This window comes from Solanum dulcamara, chromosome 4 (assembly GCF_947179165.1).
Source record: "Solanum dulcamara chromosome 4, daSolDulc1.2, whole genome shotgun sequence".
NCBI lineage: Eukaryota > Viridiplantae > Streptophyta > Magnoliopsida > Solanales > Solanaceae > Solanum > Solanum dulcamara.
Window position 1 is genome coordinate 74,117,556 of NC_077240.1, and position 17,990 is coordinate 74,135,545.

Consider the following 17,990-nt stretch of genomic DNA (forward strand, 5'->3'; position numbering starts at 1 on the left):
ATTATGTGAATGCAGAGTATATTAGAGAGTAATTTAATATTCAGGACAATTAGATGGGGTATAACGGGGTTAATAGAATTGATCAAAACCTGCAATCCATTTTTGATCAAGTTTGTAATTATGTTATTAGGATATAAATATGACTAAGGTTTTGTATACTAGGTGACTTTATCTTTCTAAAAGGGTCGTGTATTACTTTTAAAATTATTTTTTAGAGAAAGATTGCATGCCATAGAGATTTCAGTTCTGTGTATCCGATTAAGTGAATCATGTGTGCCAATGCCATCCAAACAAAAAAGGTGAGCGCTTAATGTAAAAGGTTACTCTACTAAGATAAGATAAAGACAAAGAAGTGCATTTTGGTGTATTCTTCTTTCTTTTCTCGGTCTTTCGTTCCGTCATAGCTCTATTTATCCTATTGGGATTGGAGCAAGAGTGGAATGGAAGAAGCAGAAATATTGCAGTTGTGTGAAAATCGTTGGATGAAAGGTCCTTAAAAGTTTTAGCTCTTATATATTCGTAGTTGGAATTTATCGTTTCATTTTATGAAAACCAGCATACTACTTATATATTTTTCGGAGTAAAGTTTATTAGTCATTCTTAATATTTAACATAAAAGTTAAATAAATTCAGAAAAAACATAAATTTACAAATATAGATTTTGTAGTAGAAATCTTATTAAAAGTTATTCAATGTCACATTTTATGCGACAAAAAAATTTCCAAAAAATATTGAGATCTATTTTAATTTATAAATAATTCAACCACAAGTTCCAAAACAAAATATTTTTCTTAAATTTCTTGTCAGTACATAGTTATACATAAAATGGGAATGGTGAAATAAAAATTATTACTCCTAAGAAATTGATCTTTTTGGGTGATATCCTAATAATAATAGTAACAAGTGGTCTTCTATTTAACAAAAATTACTCTTAGAAATATTATTACATTTGCATCTTTTGAATGATTAACGTGTAACTGAGAATATTTTTAAGAAATTCCAACAACAAAAGTATACATGTGAGCTGGGGGTGGTACCCAAAAACGTACAAGTCCAGCTGGTTGTGTCCTCAGCTTTGAGTTCACCCTCCATCTCATATTACTTATCTGTTTTTATTTTATATATCTCTTAAAAAATTATAAATAAATAAATAAATTATAATTTATTATTTAATTTTTTCTTAATATACTCCATCTATTTGTTTTATCCACAGGACCGTCTCAATTATAAGGCAGCTAAATCAATCGCTTGGGGCTTCAATTTTTTTGGGCCCCCAATATTTCTTCTATAGTCAAAAAATCTCATTTATTAATAAATTTGGAAAAAATAAATTGGGAAGAAAATGTAATATAACTTTTTACCTTCTATTAATATGAGAATTATTGTAATAATTGAAAAATAGAATAGTGTTTAGTTGATTGTAACATCCTTTCTATCGTGGCTATCTATTTCATTGTCTCGTTTATATTTTGACGATTATCATGTATTTTTATTATTCTTTTATGGGGAAATTCGTAAATAATCACTATAATAAACATAATTAGGCTCATTAGCTATAGTTTGCATATTTACGGGCTGTAGCTATAGTTTAAGCTGTCTCCTTTGTATAATTCGCGAGTTTGTATAATTCATGGATAATTGAGCTATTTTTGTACAAACTCAAAATAACGAATTTATACAAATACAAACATATGAACTTTAAACAATTATACAAAATATATTATACAAATTTTGAATTATACAAACTCAAATCGTAATTAACGCTAAATGTTAGTGGTGAATTATAAATTAGCTAAACTATAATTATGTTAATTAATTAACTAGTATATGTTTGTTTATTCGCGTAATTTTTCCTTCTTGTATATATTTACCTTTTTTATTCCTCTTCACTATTTTTATTCTCTCATTATTGAATATTCTAAAGTCTCCCAAACGCTCAAACTTTTTGTTTATTATACAAAATCTATTGTTTTGTGTTTATAAAAAGATCAAATTTATTTTTTGGTATCTTCATCAAAGTTCAAACAGTGCAACAAATTTCAATATCATTATATAAACTTTTTAAATTTTTGAGTCGGATTTTATTATGTTTACATTCTTTCATCATAAGGTCCGCGTTCATCATACCTGCTCCAGACCTCACTTGTAAGATTACACTGAATATGTTATAGTTATTCAATTTCTATCTGTCAACTAAAAAAAGTAAGATTTCTCTATAAAGTTTGAATTTAGGTCTCCATTCTTATTGTGATGATCCTGCTTATCCCAAGATTAACAAAGAAAGAATTTTCTTGACATTTTACAATATTTATACTTTTAAAAAGAATTAACTTTAAGAGCAAAATGTATATTTTTGATTTATTTTATTTTAATTTTATAAATTAATAAGTAATTTTTGGATAATATTTTTAATAACGTGCACAAGTAACGGAGGGAGTAATCTATATGAAATTTCAGTTTTTGTGTCTGCTATTAATGGTCCAACAAAAGCATACGTGTTTTTTTTTTTTGGTACTCTCAAATTTTCCCATCCTTTAGCCCCCCTCAATAAATGTATTTTACACCTCTCAACTTTGTTGGGGAAAGCCTTAATTTACTATGGTACTCTGCTTTTAACAATACAGCTCATCTTATTGAAAAAATTGTCTTGGATAGGCAGGGGTGAGAAAAAACTGAATCAATAAATAAATTGAATTGAAAAAAAGGTTATTGGATTATTGAATTTTTAATGATTTTATAAAAAAATTATTAATTTATTGAATTGAAAAAAAAGGTTATTGGATTATTGAATTTTTAATGATTTTATAAAAAAAATTATTCATTTATTGGTTCCATATTAATTTTTTAATAGGGTGAAAATCATCCCCCCCCCCTCCCCCCCCCCCCCCCCCCGAAATCAAATTTTTCCCCTCCAACTTTCAACAATAATCATTTTGCCTTCTTATCCTAATTATTTTTTAAAATGCCTATTTTATCTTTTGTATTATCAAACTTTGTCTTTTATTTTTACTTTTTTAAAATAATAATTTTTTTTCTAGGTAACAAATTTTCTATTAAAAACAAAAATTGTTTCTTCTATTCAAAAAAACTAAAGTAAAAAGAATCCTAATTGAATATATAAATTATTGACATTTTATAATAAAATAAATGAATAGAGTAAAAAGTGAATATTTTATTAATAATCAAAACTCTAATATATACTATTTATCTTTCTTAATCTAAGTATTTATAGATTTTTATTTAAGCACATTAAAATTATAAGTAGAATAATTTTTTTATCAGTTTGTTATTAAAATTTATACTATTATTTATGATTATTATTTTAATATTACATGCATTTAATATGTATATGTATATAATTCATGTTTCAATTCTCTCTTATTGTTAAATGTCTGAATAGATAAACGATTTTTATTTGTCAATAATGAAATATTTTTTAAATTAAAAAATAAAAAATTACTTGCAATACAAATAGATATTCTTTTATTTTTTTTATAGGATATACCTTTATTTTTATTAATATTCTTGTATTATTTTTAAAATATATTTAAAAGCTATTATATTACCTATTGTTAAATAGGTGATGGAAGATAGAAAATCAAGGATAAAATAGACATCCATGGGATAAGGAGGGCGGGGGGGGGGGGTGTTATTTTGACCCTTTTTTAATATTGAGTTATTAGGTAAATCGATAATCTATTAAGACATTAGTAATTTACTACTGTACCCCTACATAAATATTAAATATTTATATCAATACCTTATTGGTTACTATCTTTGCTCTTTAGCCTTCAGTTAAAATTATTATTCTTGTTCTTTTATTTGTGTTGCATTAGTATATTTCTTTTCATGTTAGTTACTATTGTTTCTATTTTATGAGTATTTTATAAAGTTATATTATTGTCTTGTCGCACCAATTATTGGAGAAGTCATGTAATTATTTTATGAGCATTTTCTTATTGGTTAAACCGAAAAATCAAACCGTTAAGGACCAAAAATTGATAAATGAAAAATTGATAAAAATATTTTATTGAGTTGATTATCGATTTAGCATATTTAAAAATAAAAAATGAACAACCAAACTGATAATACATAAAATCGAATCGAACCGACCAATACACGCCGGACATAAAATTTGTAAATGGAGCAGACTGCTAGGTAAGTTACAAAGTAATCCTATATGAGCTATCAAATTGTAATAATATAAGTAGCAACTGTAAGAACAAATAAGGACTATAAGGAACTTTCTTACAACGATAATAGGGGAATTTTTATTTTTTTTAATTATTTTTTATTTTATCATTTTCCAAAAATATTGATAAACTTGATAGGTATATATAAAAGATATTCTTTATTTTCCATTCTTTACATGGATCTATATATAGTGGAGCAGATACATCTCTTCTTAACTTTTATATTTATAATACATATGTAACAGTGGTACACATGAACGTTGCTGTGGTGTAGTGGTTATCACGTCAGTTTTACACACTGAAGGTCCCCAGTTCGATCCTGGGCAGCAGCACTTTAGTTCTTTTGTATTTTTCCCCTTCACTACAAACCTTTATACTTTTTCTCTTCTTTTCGACTTCCTCTATTTCAAGGTTAAGAATATTATGTTAAGGGTTATATTTCTATTTTTTATCTTCGTTTTGACTTCCTCTATTTCAAGGCTACGAATATTATGTCAAGGGTGTTTTTGGTATGGAGTGAATAATTTTCAATTTTCTTTATCTTTGGTTGATCAGATTTTTTGTAAAATAATTTTCGTAGGACTACACGTTTCATAAAAACGAGAAAAGTGACTTCTCTAATAGAATTAGGGAAAACAAGTTTATGTTTTTTCTCTTCTTTTCGACTTCCTCTGTTTCAAGGTTAAGAATATTATGTTAAGGGTTATGTTTCTATTTTTTTTATCTTCGTTTTGACTTCCTCTTTGAACTTCTTAGCCTTATTTGGCCTTTTTTATGCTTTTTTTGAGTCGAGGGTCTCTCGAAAACAGTCGTCCTATCTTGGTAGGAGTAAAGTCTGCGTACACTTTACCCTCTCTAGACCCCACGTTGTGGGATTTCACTGAGTTGTTGTTGTTGTTGTTATTGTTGTTTTGACTTCCTCTATTTCAAGACTACGAATATTATGTCAAGGGTGTTTTAGGTATGGAGTGAATATTTTTCAATTTTCTTTATCTTTAGTTGATCAGATTTTTTGTAAAATAATTTTTGTAGGACTACACGTTTCATAAAAAACTAGAAAACTGACTTCTCTGATAGAATTAGGAAAAACAAGTCCTATAATTGACATTTCACCCCTGCACATTTCCTATCTCACCCCTACCTCTCATAGTGTTTTATATATATAATATTTTCGAATCAATAATATCTCGACCCAACCCCGTAGGCTGCGAATGGAGTCCGACCTGGACCCCGTATACATACCTATTAGCTGTAGTCAAATTGAACTATGAACAAAGTGATACTACTCACAAAAAACCCAATGAGTTAAAAAAATTTCGTGTACGTGTGGCCTTTTTCATTCATATCATATCATGAAAGGGTACGCAAGCCGACAAGGCTGCTGTAACATAAAAACATTTACCACATGCCGTATAGGCACAACCGAACTAAACTCACAAACAACCCACATACATATATCCACAGACCTCTAAGAATAGTAACAGCAACATATGGCAGGACAGGGCCCTCGCCGTACCCCTGGTCAAATAAATATATACAAATTATTTGACCAGTATCAAAAGTTAGGCTTCGGAATAGTGGAGAGCTCCCAACATCGTTGAGTGGAAACCCTAAGCTAGCGGATCTCCAATATGAACATCTGTACCTGCAGGCATAAAATGCAGCCCCCCGGAGAACAGGGGGTCAGTAGGACATATGTACTGAGTATATAAAGCATAACATATCATAACTGAAATAACAACTGAAATGGGGATGCAAAAAACAAGTATGCCGGTTAACAATTCACTGTACCTGCATCTTATGAAAAGAGGGCATACATATTATCTTCACATATCACTCCCGGCCCGCTATGGGACTCGGTGTTACCATGTCATCATATACGGCATCATACCATAGTGGTATCATTTCATACATTACAAGTACCTTACTATGTTTTTATATGTATGCCTACCTATCATATTTGACCCTTTAGTGAGGGTCTCGGTGAAAGAGTGGTGTACATGTCGTACCGCACCCGACTCGCTATGGGACTAAGTGTCATTATCATATAATAAAATATACTGAGAAACGTTTGGCCAGATCCATACTTTAAACTAGTGCCGAGGAACGTACGACCCAATTCATATTTTAAAATAATGCCGAGGAATGTACGGCCCGATCCATATTTTAAAACAATGCCGAGGAACGTACGGCCTGATCCACATTTTCCATCATATCATCATGTACATACCCGACCCGGGATGCGGTGACGAGCATTATCACATACAACGTCATCGTATGCTTCACTTCATCGTATACGGCATTTCATCATCATATACTTCTACATATATATATAACCGGCCCGGGACTTGGTGAGCGAAGAGTAAAGCTAGGCACGACCGCATTCCCGGCCCCCTTGTGGGACTCGGAGGAAGATGGGTTACAGTATGCCTGAGTAGAGTAGTGAGAAACCATATGCAATTTATATCATCATCAGAGACTCAATGAAACAGTCAAGTGAATCATCACCTGAAGACCAGAGTAGTAATCGTCTTAAGTACCTACTAAACATCATTCAGATCATATTAGCTAGAGTTTCAGGGATCGTAGACGTGTATCGAGATAGGGTTAAACAATTTATGGAAGTAGAGACGTTTGTCGTTACAGAGACCTTAGGAATAAGAGCTGATGCATTCAATTATTATTCATCAGATAGGAGACTCAAGGTTAGTAGTTCAACTACTTAAAGCATTCTAATATCAAGTAATGAATAAAAGTCACAAGTTATACCCGAAGCTCATAACTGGAACTACCTCCACCTCATATCATATGCCATTGCATTTATACTTAAGACATTTCAAAAGGCAAAATAGACAGGCCTTACATATACTACTGTTCATGATCTAGCAGCCTTAAAAGGCAATAACTCAATTATTACAGGAGTCTTAACATCACAAAGTGAGTAAAGTCTATGAATTACATTTAGAGTTTCATGAGTGGAATTATCCCCACATTTTATATACAAACCATTCATAGCTTATGCCTAAGACATACCAAAAGAAAAGAAGAGTAGCTCTACATACCTGTTATGGGTTAATCGCATCCAGACTCGCTTTAATACTCCTTTGACCTATTTAACACAAAAAAAATATGAAGATCAACAACCCTTGACTTTTCAACATCTTAAGGTGCACCCAAGTATTCATAGAACTCATTTTCTCGCTCGTCTTCTCGACTAGTTCTTTAGTTAGTTAAGGAGTTAACGGAAATTGGGCAGCACCTCCCCTATACCATGCCCTATCCGAATTTCCAATTACACACCTATTCACTACATCCAACCAACAACAACACCCTGCATCATATATACAAGTAATTCATATCAATTTTACATAATACAAACTTCCAACGACTCGCCTAAAATTACGATATCCAAAATAGGGTTTCTGGTCTCTATGTTATAACGCCTTTAATCATACATAGCGGAGGGTCGTGTGGATGAAACCATAAGATATCACACATATTTTAGGATACTTTTAATCCCTGCAAAACATCACCACACCACCTACAGCTGCAGCACCACCAGCACAATACCCAACTCGACTTCAATTTAACTATAACGACTTCAATTTAGTTTGTTTCTAACGTCGAGCATTTTTATGATATTCTCACACTTAAATCAGCATAAAAGGTGTATAATACACCCTATAACAACATAATAAACTTCAAATTGGAAAAAAAGACCTTACATTACCCGAAATTGGACAAAGCTTGCCAAAATTCGCCTCGAAAGTTCTCTAGTTGCGGCTGAAATGTCGTGTCTGTTTGCTATCCATTTGGTGATGCTACAAACCATAAATTTAAATTATTAATACCCTCATAAAATGTACAAATCCTTACCAAAATATGGGAGAAGAGAACCAAGCCATACCTTTCTAAAACTTGTCTCGAAAGTTCCCTTAACATGCTGAAAATTAGCGGACTGTTTATATCTCTTCCTTAATGCCCCAAAATGAAATTTTACATTATTAAACACTGCTATATCACCATAGTATACCTTAAATAATTAATTCACGTAACAAAATTGGGCCTTACCTTGGCAGCCCCTCAAACCCCATAGGTCTCTCTCTCTAGTCTCTAAGTTCCCTTTTCTTTTTTTGTTCTTATTTTGGCTGAAGAATGACTCTAAGAGTTACATAACACACATATATATGTTGCCTTAGGAGGTGACATGTGTTAGCCCCTCTTTGGACCACCTCAATCATGCAATCACCCCTAGGCTGCCATGTGGCAGTGGGGTCCACCCCTCCCCCCAAGCATACAGGTCAGTCACCTCCTTGCTTGAGATGCTGCCATGTGGCAGTTCCTCCTGCTGCCACATGGCACTCTCTTTTTTCTGCCACGTGTCATCCTCTTCTCTCCCTCGTGGGTTCGTAATCTTGTCTTACCTTAAGAACCCGTGTAATTCCGGCTACGCAAGCTTCGTATATACTCAAGTAGCTCAAGTATGTAAAACTTTTAAGTTAATAACTTACGTAGGTAAGTTGAGTCCTATGACTTATTACTTGGATCCAACTCCTTTTGACTTCTCATGACCCTATTTCCAACCTTCCCTACTATGAGGTATCACATTGTCCCTTCCTTAGAGTTATTTGATAGCGTTATAGATTATACGGATCATATGATAACTTCTAGAAAGCTTAAGAGACATTTTGAGTTTAGGAGTGTGGGGTGTAACATCCTTCCCCCCTTTAAAACATTCATCCTCGAATGTTAATTAATCTTATGAGGTCTTACCAGGACTTTGGGAATTCTCTATACCAGTTGTCATCCATAGGCCTCCTACTCGTTAACACCATTGATTTAGGAGTTTAGATTACCTGTAGTCATAGGGAACCCATACAGATATTTTGCCCTATCTTTATTTCATCACATGCTTCGATGGGAGCCACGTCCTGAGTTTGCAACCTTCTAATTTGTCGACCCAAGATGGGGATAGGTCGCTCCTCATAGGGTAACTTCTCTGTTATGTGGACCTCATCCATAGAGAATATTCTGGGAGGCTTTCTTATATATATATGGAGCATTAATCCGTAAAACCTGAATGTATTGCTTCCAATCGGATGGTAGGTCCAACTCATAGGCAACTTTGCCTATTCTATGAATGATCTAATAAGGTCCAAGTTTCTCTTTCTTGTCGAGTCCTGTTACACCTTTCGCTTTCACGAATATTCATTCATCCACTTCAACTTGCAAGGTTAACATTGACTATCTGCATATGACTTTTGTTATCTCTGGGCTGTTAATGGTTTTTCTTGAATAAGCTTTACTTCATCCATAACTTGTTGGATCACCTCTAGGCTTAACCATTAATCGAAGGGCTAAATATTGTACTAAGATTCACCAGTGTTCCCAATCCTTTCTAGAGTGATCTCCAGCGGTTAGCTGTAAATTGAACTTCCCTGTCTGAGATAATAGGTGTGGGAACTCCGTGAAATTTCATTGTCCCCTTGCTATGTCATCTCGATTAACCCTCAGCTGAATAAGCCTTCCTAACTGGAAGAAAATGGGTCGACTCTATCAGCCTATCCACCATAACCCGTATGAAGTCATGCTTCCTTAGAATGTGAGGTCAACCTATACCATAATCCATATTAACTGCTTTACATTTCCGGGTCGGGGTTTCCATCTCCTGTAATAGGCTATTAAGCTTCTGATGCTCCATTTTGTTTAAAGCTATTGTATAATTCCTCTTAATCCATCTTGTAACACTTTAGGCATGCTATCCTGTGCTTTTACTCTGATCTTCTCTCCTGTTCTCTTACCGCACATCATATTATAATCCTTACACAAACGTGTGTAGGTACTTAAAGCAGTCCAGAAAATGCCTTAGCATCGCTATACTAGTGTCTTACCTCCTTCAGTCGAGGTCAGGGCTCCACTATGGCTTTTGTCCTTAATACTGATTACATCTTAATAGTTCTGCCTCAAACCATCTTACACTTTTTCTTTAATCACTTCCAAATGTGGCAATCACATTGCTATTATCGACTTCTTATTATCGAGTAATTATTTGATCTTACTCTTAGTATACCAATATTCGTAGGCTGCACAATTATTCTTATGCCATTTGCATGAAGTACATTCAATTTTTGTCACAACCTTTCCTGCTCTTGTCTTACTCTGCTTTACATGTGTCATTGTACTAACACACGCTTATAGTCTCTTTTGTTATACTTGTTTCGCTTTCTTCACTTGCTCTTATGTTTTCTCATATTCCAAAATAGGAGAGATTTGGTCATCCTCTTTTGTTTGTTGCCTATATATCATCTACCTCAGTAGCCAATAACTTGGTTGCCAATACCTTAACCTTTAGTCGATTGTAGCCTAGTTATCTCTTATAATATATTTAAGTTCTTATTATGATTCTCTTGTCGTGTTCATCCCCTTTGTATGCACCCATCCTTTGATGTCACACTATTCAAGGTCCTTCCCAATAATCCTCCGCACTATCTCAGATATCATTTTAGATTTTATCCGTTCATTTTTAGCTTTTAGATCTTGTTAACTCTGCCAGTATGGGATCTCACTTAAAGCCACTTCCCTCCTTTAGGGTGTACCCATGTCACTATCTGTTTGTGTTCTGCCTTACGCCCTTATTTTAAATTTTCAAATGCGTATGATTCTTTTCCAACACATTTGGTATACTGCACCATATCTATGTCCTTTCTTTACATCCTCTATACCTTTGGTTGCCCATGTACGACATCTTAACCTAATTATGAGGTGTTGATCCAGTCTAATTATTGGCACTCGAGTCATGTACACATAATAGTTCTCTATGCTTCATGAGCTTTCATCCTTGTCATGTGCCCGATGCTCACTATCTTAACACCACATCGAGCTTGCCCCAAGAATAGGTCTACCTTAAGACCATGTTGTTACACCACCCCTTTAAATTGATAGCTATACATTCTCCTTTCATTCCGTCCTCGTATTCAGTTACTTATGTCTATCTTGGGTGCCTCTGTTAGAACTTCCTTATTATTCCTCCAACTCATGTCCATTTTTTTGGTTGTACGCAAGGAATTCCATATTACTCTTTATTTTCTTGCACTAGCTATCTTTTTCGTCGTCATATAATCTTTATTCGAAACTTTCCTTATAGAACTTGATAAGTCTTCCTTATTTGTTCGATAGCTCGCTTTTCCATTTCACACCTATCTTTATACTCCAATCACAAGGACCACGTCATACCTTTTAGTTACTTCCTTACTATGCTTTACTTATTCTCACAATGACCTTCATTATATTCACATGGTATCCTGTTCGCATTCAGTCCCATAGTATACCACTGCTTGACCTTCTTCACGATTCTTACTATGGGTTACTTACCCTTCTTAGTTAGTCTTATCCTTTATATCTCACAAGCTATCTTATTAACACTTCACTTCTGTCACAACTCTTTTTATCTTGTACTCTTATCTTAATCATATTGTTACTTGTTTCAACTATAACTCATCATAGTTTATTCCTGTGTATCAATTCAGGCGATGCCTTAATATATCGTTCAATCCAGATTCATCAGTCTTCTCTAAATCATCTTCTTTGGATTATAAGTCTTTTCCAATGTTGTTTTACCATACCAGTATCGACCTCCTAGTTTCTATTGCCATCAATTCAGTAATTAACTCATTTCTCGAGGTCAGCCATACCTGTAGTTTAGTCACATCTCATCCTTATTATGGGCAAGGCATGCTACAACCTTGTATCTCCTTCTCTTTTTATTTCTAAAAATATTTGGGCAGAGTTTTCCTTGTATTTCTTACTATCTCAACACCTGCATACAGAAAATGCCAACAGTGCCTCACAGGGCACACATATATATATATAGTCATATCATCTCATATCGTAGCCACACAGGGCGCTCACAATTATCAGTATGAAAATAGACTTACCTCGTATGTCCACTCGAACTGCACCTGTTGCACTTTCCTGTATACTTTTCCTTTCCCTTTTAAACTTTATATGACAACCGTATTTCAACACCTTACCTGACACATGTCTTTCGTGCCTTTGCTTACCTATGTGCTTCATAACTTCTAATATCGTCAGTTACTTTCTTCTATCAATGTTGTCCTCCTACTAAAATCACAGGTTAGTATGAGGAATTTTATTCCCTATGAATCGGCTCTATCGCACGATCTTAGATCTGAAAGAAAGTAACATCCTAAATGTCCTGTAACCTCCTATCTATAAATGTGGTACACAACACACCAATAGACAAGACTCTACTAGACATGGTCTGTAGACATTCCAAGGACGAACTGCTCTGATACCACTTCTGTCACGACCCATGTCACTACCCAACCCCGTAGGCCGTGACGGGTGTCTAAAATGAACACCCATGTCTACGCTGACCAACTATACATAGTCTGTCCCCTGGTTATACTCAAAATATATCAACAGATAAGAAAGCTTATAAGCCGACAAGGCTATTGTAACACATGGGGTCGTCCCATGACACATATATATGCGGACCAACAAGGCCGCCATAACGCCGGGAACACCCTAAATCATAAGTCATATCAGTACAGCCGTACATACCCGTATATACAACTCATATACTACCCAGGCACAGCTCATATACATCCCATACACAACTTATATACAGCTCATATACAGCTTAGATATAATTCATATACAACATATATACAACTTATATACACATATGCTCTACACACATACAACCCACATCTGTATCCACAGACCTCTAAGAGTCAGAAGAACAGTAACATAAGGCGGGACAGGCCCCCGCCGTACCCGTGAATGAACTAATATATATATAAGGACTTAGTACCCAAAATTTAGCTCCAGCACAATGGAGCGCTCTTAGACCGCTGAGTGGGACTCCTATGCTGGCGGATCCCCAACCTGTATACCTGTACCTACAGGCATAAAACGCAGCCCCTCTCCCGAAAAAAGGGGGTCAGTACGACATATGTACTGAGTATGTAAAGTATAACATAATATAACTGGGGGGTATATCCGAAACAGAGGAACAAGAGAATTTTATCAAGTCAGAAACATGTACCTGCATTCTGTAAATTATAAAGACATGCATGCTCAGATTTTTAATATAGCCAGCCCCATCAGGGGTCCGGTGAATCATATATGTAGTATCAGTATCAGGACCCGTACCATCGCCACCTTATTATAACACATCATCATCATATATATACATACGTACCCGACCCTCTAGTGAAGAGCACGATGGACAATACAGTGAATTGCACGAATCTGATAACCGGCCCGGGACTCGGAGAAGAAGTGTTACAGTATACACAAGTAGAGTAGTGAGAAACCAAACACAGTTTAAATCATTATCTGAGACCCAACTATATAAGAGGACTAAGTTATTGTCTAAGAATTCGAGTAACAGTATAGTCATTCTAGCTTCCCTCTAAGTGCCATTAGGGTCTACATTAATTACATCTCGAGGTTCCTAGACATATACCAAAGTAAGACTATTCACCTAAAAACTCCAGAGTATTCATCTTCGAATAATTTTATGACTAGGAGTCTGTATATTCATTAAGTCCTCAGTGTATAAAAGATTCAAGGGAATTAGCTTAGCTATCATACAAGCTTTAACATTCAGAATTGAATAAGGAGCATTCAAGAATGGAATTACTTTAGGCGTTATATCACTACTTACTTACCTCTACGACATGCCAAAAGAAGAGAAGGGACAGGCTTCACATACGTCTTATGGACTTCCCTTAGTCGTGTTTACGTCGTCGTCCTCGAAGCCTATTTAACACGGAAATAAGGCGAGTATTAACAACCTTAGATTTTTCAGCAACTTAGGCTACCACTAGTATTCATAGCATTCATCCCCTCGCTTGCCTTCTCGACTAGTTCCTTAACTAGTTAAGACGTTAACTGAAATCGGACAGCACCTCCCCTATAATGTGCCCTATTCGAATTCCCAACCATGTCCTTAGCACCTGCATCCAACCAACAATACAACCAGCAGACCATACATATACATATTACGACAACATTACACAATATAAACTCCCAACGACTCGCCCGAAGTTACGATACCAAAAGAGGGTTTCTAGTTTCTGTTTTGCGAAACCTTTTACCGTACGAAGCGGGGGGTCGTGTGGATGTAACAAGCAGATCACCCACCTCATTTAGAGCAATTTTATACCCTTCAACATTCCACAACACAACCAGCAGCATCCCCCACGCGCACAACACCTTATTTCGACAATAATTTAACTATAGCGATTCCAAATTTGTTTATTTCGAACGCCGAACTTTTTAAACCTTTTCCCCAACTTCCATCAGACCCTAAGGTGTGTAATACATCCTAATTTAACATCATAAACTTAAAATTAGAGGGGAAGAGCTTACCTTTCCCGAAATTGGCTAGAACTCGCCGAAATCGCGCCTCGGATTGTTTTTTAGCGTGCTGAATCGTCGTGGCAGCTTGCTGTCCATTTTTTGGCTACATCGTCAAACTCTAATTTTATTATACTAATACTTCCATATCATCATGGTATACACTATATAATTAATTTACGAAATGAAATCGGGACTTACCTTATTTTTCTCCCAAGCCGGCGCAATTTTCTCCTTAGCTCTAGGGTTTGTTTTCTCTTATTTTGGCTGAAATTTGAGGAACAAACTGAAGTATATGATTCATATACATATATATATGTGGCTGTAGGGTGTGACACGTGTCATCCCCAAGAGGTGACACATGTCCAGCCCCTATTGGGCCACCGTATCTACATGCTGAAAGAGGGGCTGCCACGTGGTAGTGGGGCCCACCTCCCCCAAGCAGGTGGGTCACCTACTTGACCCTAAGCAGGTGGGTCACCTGCTTGCTTAGGTGCTGCCACATGTCACCCTCCCATTGGCTGCCCCGCGCAATTCTTTTCCCTCCTCGTGGGTTCGTAATCTCGTCTCACTTTAAGAGCCTATGAAACCCTTGCTACGTAAGCTTGGTATGTAATCAAGTAACTCACGTATGTAAGACTTCTAAATTAGTAGTTTACGTAGATAAGACGAGTCCTACGACTTGTTACCTGGCCTCCAACTCCTTTCGACTTCTCTTGACCCTATTTCCAATCTTCCCTACCATGGTGTGTCACATTCTCCCTTCTTAGAGTTGTTCAATAGGGTCGTAACTTAAGTGACTCACATACTAGCTTCTATGTAACTTAAGAAACCTTCCGAGTTCAAAGATGTGGGGTGTAACAACCCAACCCCGTAGGCTGCGATTGGGGTCCGACCTGGACTCTCGTATACATACCTATCAGCTGTAGTCAAATTGAACTATGAACAAAGTGATACTACTCATAAAAACCCCAATGAGTTAAAACTTTTTCGTGTACGTGTGGCCTCTTTCATTTATGTCATATCATAAAAGGGCACGCAAGCCGACAAGGCTGCTGTAAAATAAAAACATTTACCACATGCCGTATAGGCATAACCGAACCAAACTCACAAATAACCAACAAACATATGTCCACAGACTTCTAAGAATAGTAATAGCAACATATGATAGGACAGGGCCCTCACCGTACCCCTCGACAAATAAATATATACATATTACATGACTAGTATCAAAATTTAGGCTCCGAAACAATAGAGCGCTCCCAACATCGCTGAGTAGAAACCCTAAGCTAGCGTATCTCCAATATGAACATTTGTACCTACGGGCATGAAACGCAGCCCTCCTGAGAACGAGGGGTCAGTACCACATATGTACTGAGTATATAAAGCATAACATATCATAACTGAAACAACAACTGAAATGGGGATGCAGGAAATAAGTATGCCGATTAGAAATTCACTATACCTGCATCTTATGAAAAGAGGGCATGTATATCATCCTCACATATCACTCCCGGCCCGCTATGGGACTCGGTGTTACCATGTCATCGTTTACAGCATCATACCATTGTATACGATATCATTTCATACATTACAAGTACCTCACTATGTTTTTATATGTGTGCCTACCTATCATATTTTACCCTTTAGTAAGGGTCTCGGTGAAAGAGTGGTGTACATGTCATATCGCACCCAACCCGCTATGGGACTCGATGCTATTATCATATAGTATAATATACCGAGGAACGTTCGACCCAATCCATACTTTAAAATAGTGCCGAGGAACGTACGGCCCGATCCATATTTTAAAACAATACCGAGGAACGTACGACCCTATCCATATTTTAAAACAATACCGAGGAATATACGACCGATCCACATTTTCCATCATATCATCATGTACATACCCGACCCGGGATGCGATGATGAGCATCAACACATACGACATCATCGTATGCTTCACTTCATCGTATATGGTATTTCATCATCGTATACTTCTACATATATATAACCAGCCTGGGACTCGGTGAGCAAAGATTAAAGCTAGGCACGACCGCATTCCCAGCCCCCTTATAGGACTCGGAGGAAGATGGGTTACGGTATGACCGAGTAGAGTAGTGAGAAACCATATACAATTTACATCATCATTAGACACTCGATAAAACAGTCAAGTGAATCGTCACCTGAAGACCAGAGTAGTAATTGTCTTAAGTACTTACTAAACACCGTTCGAGATCATATTAGCTGGAGTTTCAGTGATCATAGACGTATATCGAGATAGGGTTAAACAACTTATGGAAGTAGAGACATTTATCGTCGCAGAGACCTTAGGAATAGGAGCTGATGCATTCAATTATTATTCATCAGATAGGAGACTCGAGGGTAGTAGTTCAACTACTTAAAGCATTCTAATATCAAGTAATGAATAAAAGTCACAAGTTATACCCGCAACTCATAACTGGAACTACCTCCACCTCATATCATATGCCATTGCATTTATACTTAAGACATTTCAAAAGGCAAAATAGACAGGCCTTACATACACTATTGTTCATGATCTAGCAGCCTTAAAAGGCAATAACTCAATTATTACAAGAGTCTTAACATCACAAAGTGAGTAAAGTCTATGAATTACATTTAGAGTTTCGTGAGTGGAATTCTCCCCACATTTCATGTACAAACCATTCATAGCTTATACCTAAGACATGCCAAAAGAAAAGAAGAGTAGCTCTACATACCTGTTATGGGTTAATCGCATCCAGACTCGCTTTAATACTCCTTTGACCTATTTAACACGAAAGTAATACGAAGATTAACAACCCTTGACTTTTCAACAGCTTAAGGTGCACCCAAGTATTCATAGAACTCATTTTCTCGCTCATCTTCTCGACTAGTTCTTTAGTTAGTTAAGGAGTTAACGGAAATTGGGAAGCACCTCCCCTATACCATGCCCTATCTAAATTTCCAATTACACCCCTATTCACTACATCCAACCAAAAAAAACACCTTGCATCATATATACAAGCAATTCATATCAACATTACATAATATAAACTTCCAACGACTCGCCTAAAATTACGATATCCAAAATAGGGTTTCTAGTCTCTATGTTATAACACCTTTAATCATACGTAGAGGAGGGTCATATGACTGAAACCAGAAGCTACCACACCTCTTTTAGGATAATTTTAATCCCTGCAACACATCACCACACCACCTACAGCTGCAGCACCACCAGCACAATACCCAACTCAACTTCAATTTAATCATAACGACTTCAATTTAGTTTATTTCTAACGTCGAGCATTTCTATGATATTCTTACAATTCCAGAAGCGTAAAATATGTATAATACACCCTATAACAACATCATAAACTTTAAATTGGAAGAAAAGACCTTACCTTACCC

The 17,990-nt window shown here is 35.8% G+C and overlaps 1 non-coding gene across 1 annotated transcript; it reads left to right on the top strand.

The window, feature by feature from the left end:
- The first annotated feature begins 4,452 nt into the window (after window positions 1–4,452).
- TRNAV-UAC (transfer RNA valine (anticodon UAC)) lies at window positions 4,453–4,525 on the top strand. Its single transcript has one exon. It is a non-coding gene; the product is annotated as a tRNA-Val (tRNA).
- The last annotated feature ends 13,465 nt before the right edge of the window (window positions 4,526–17,990 follow it).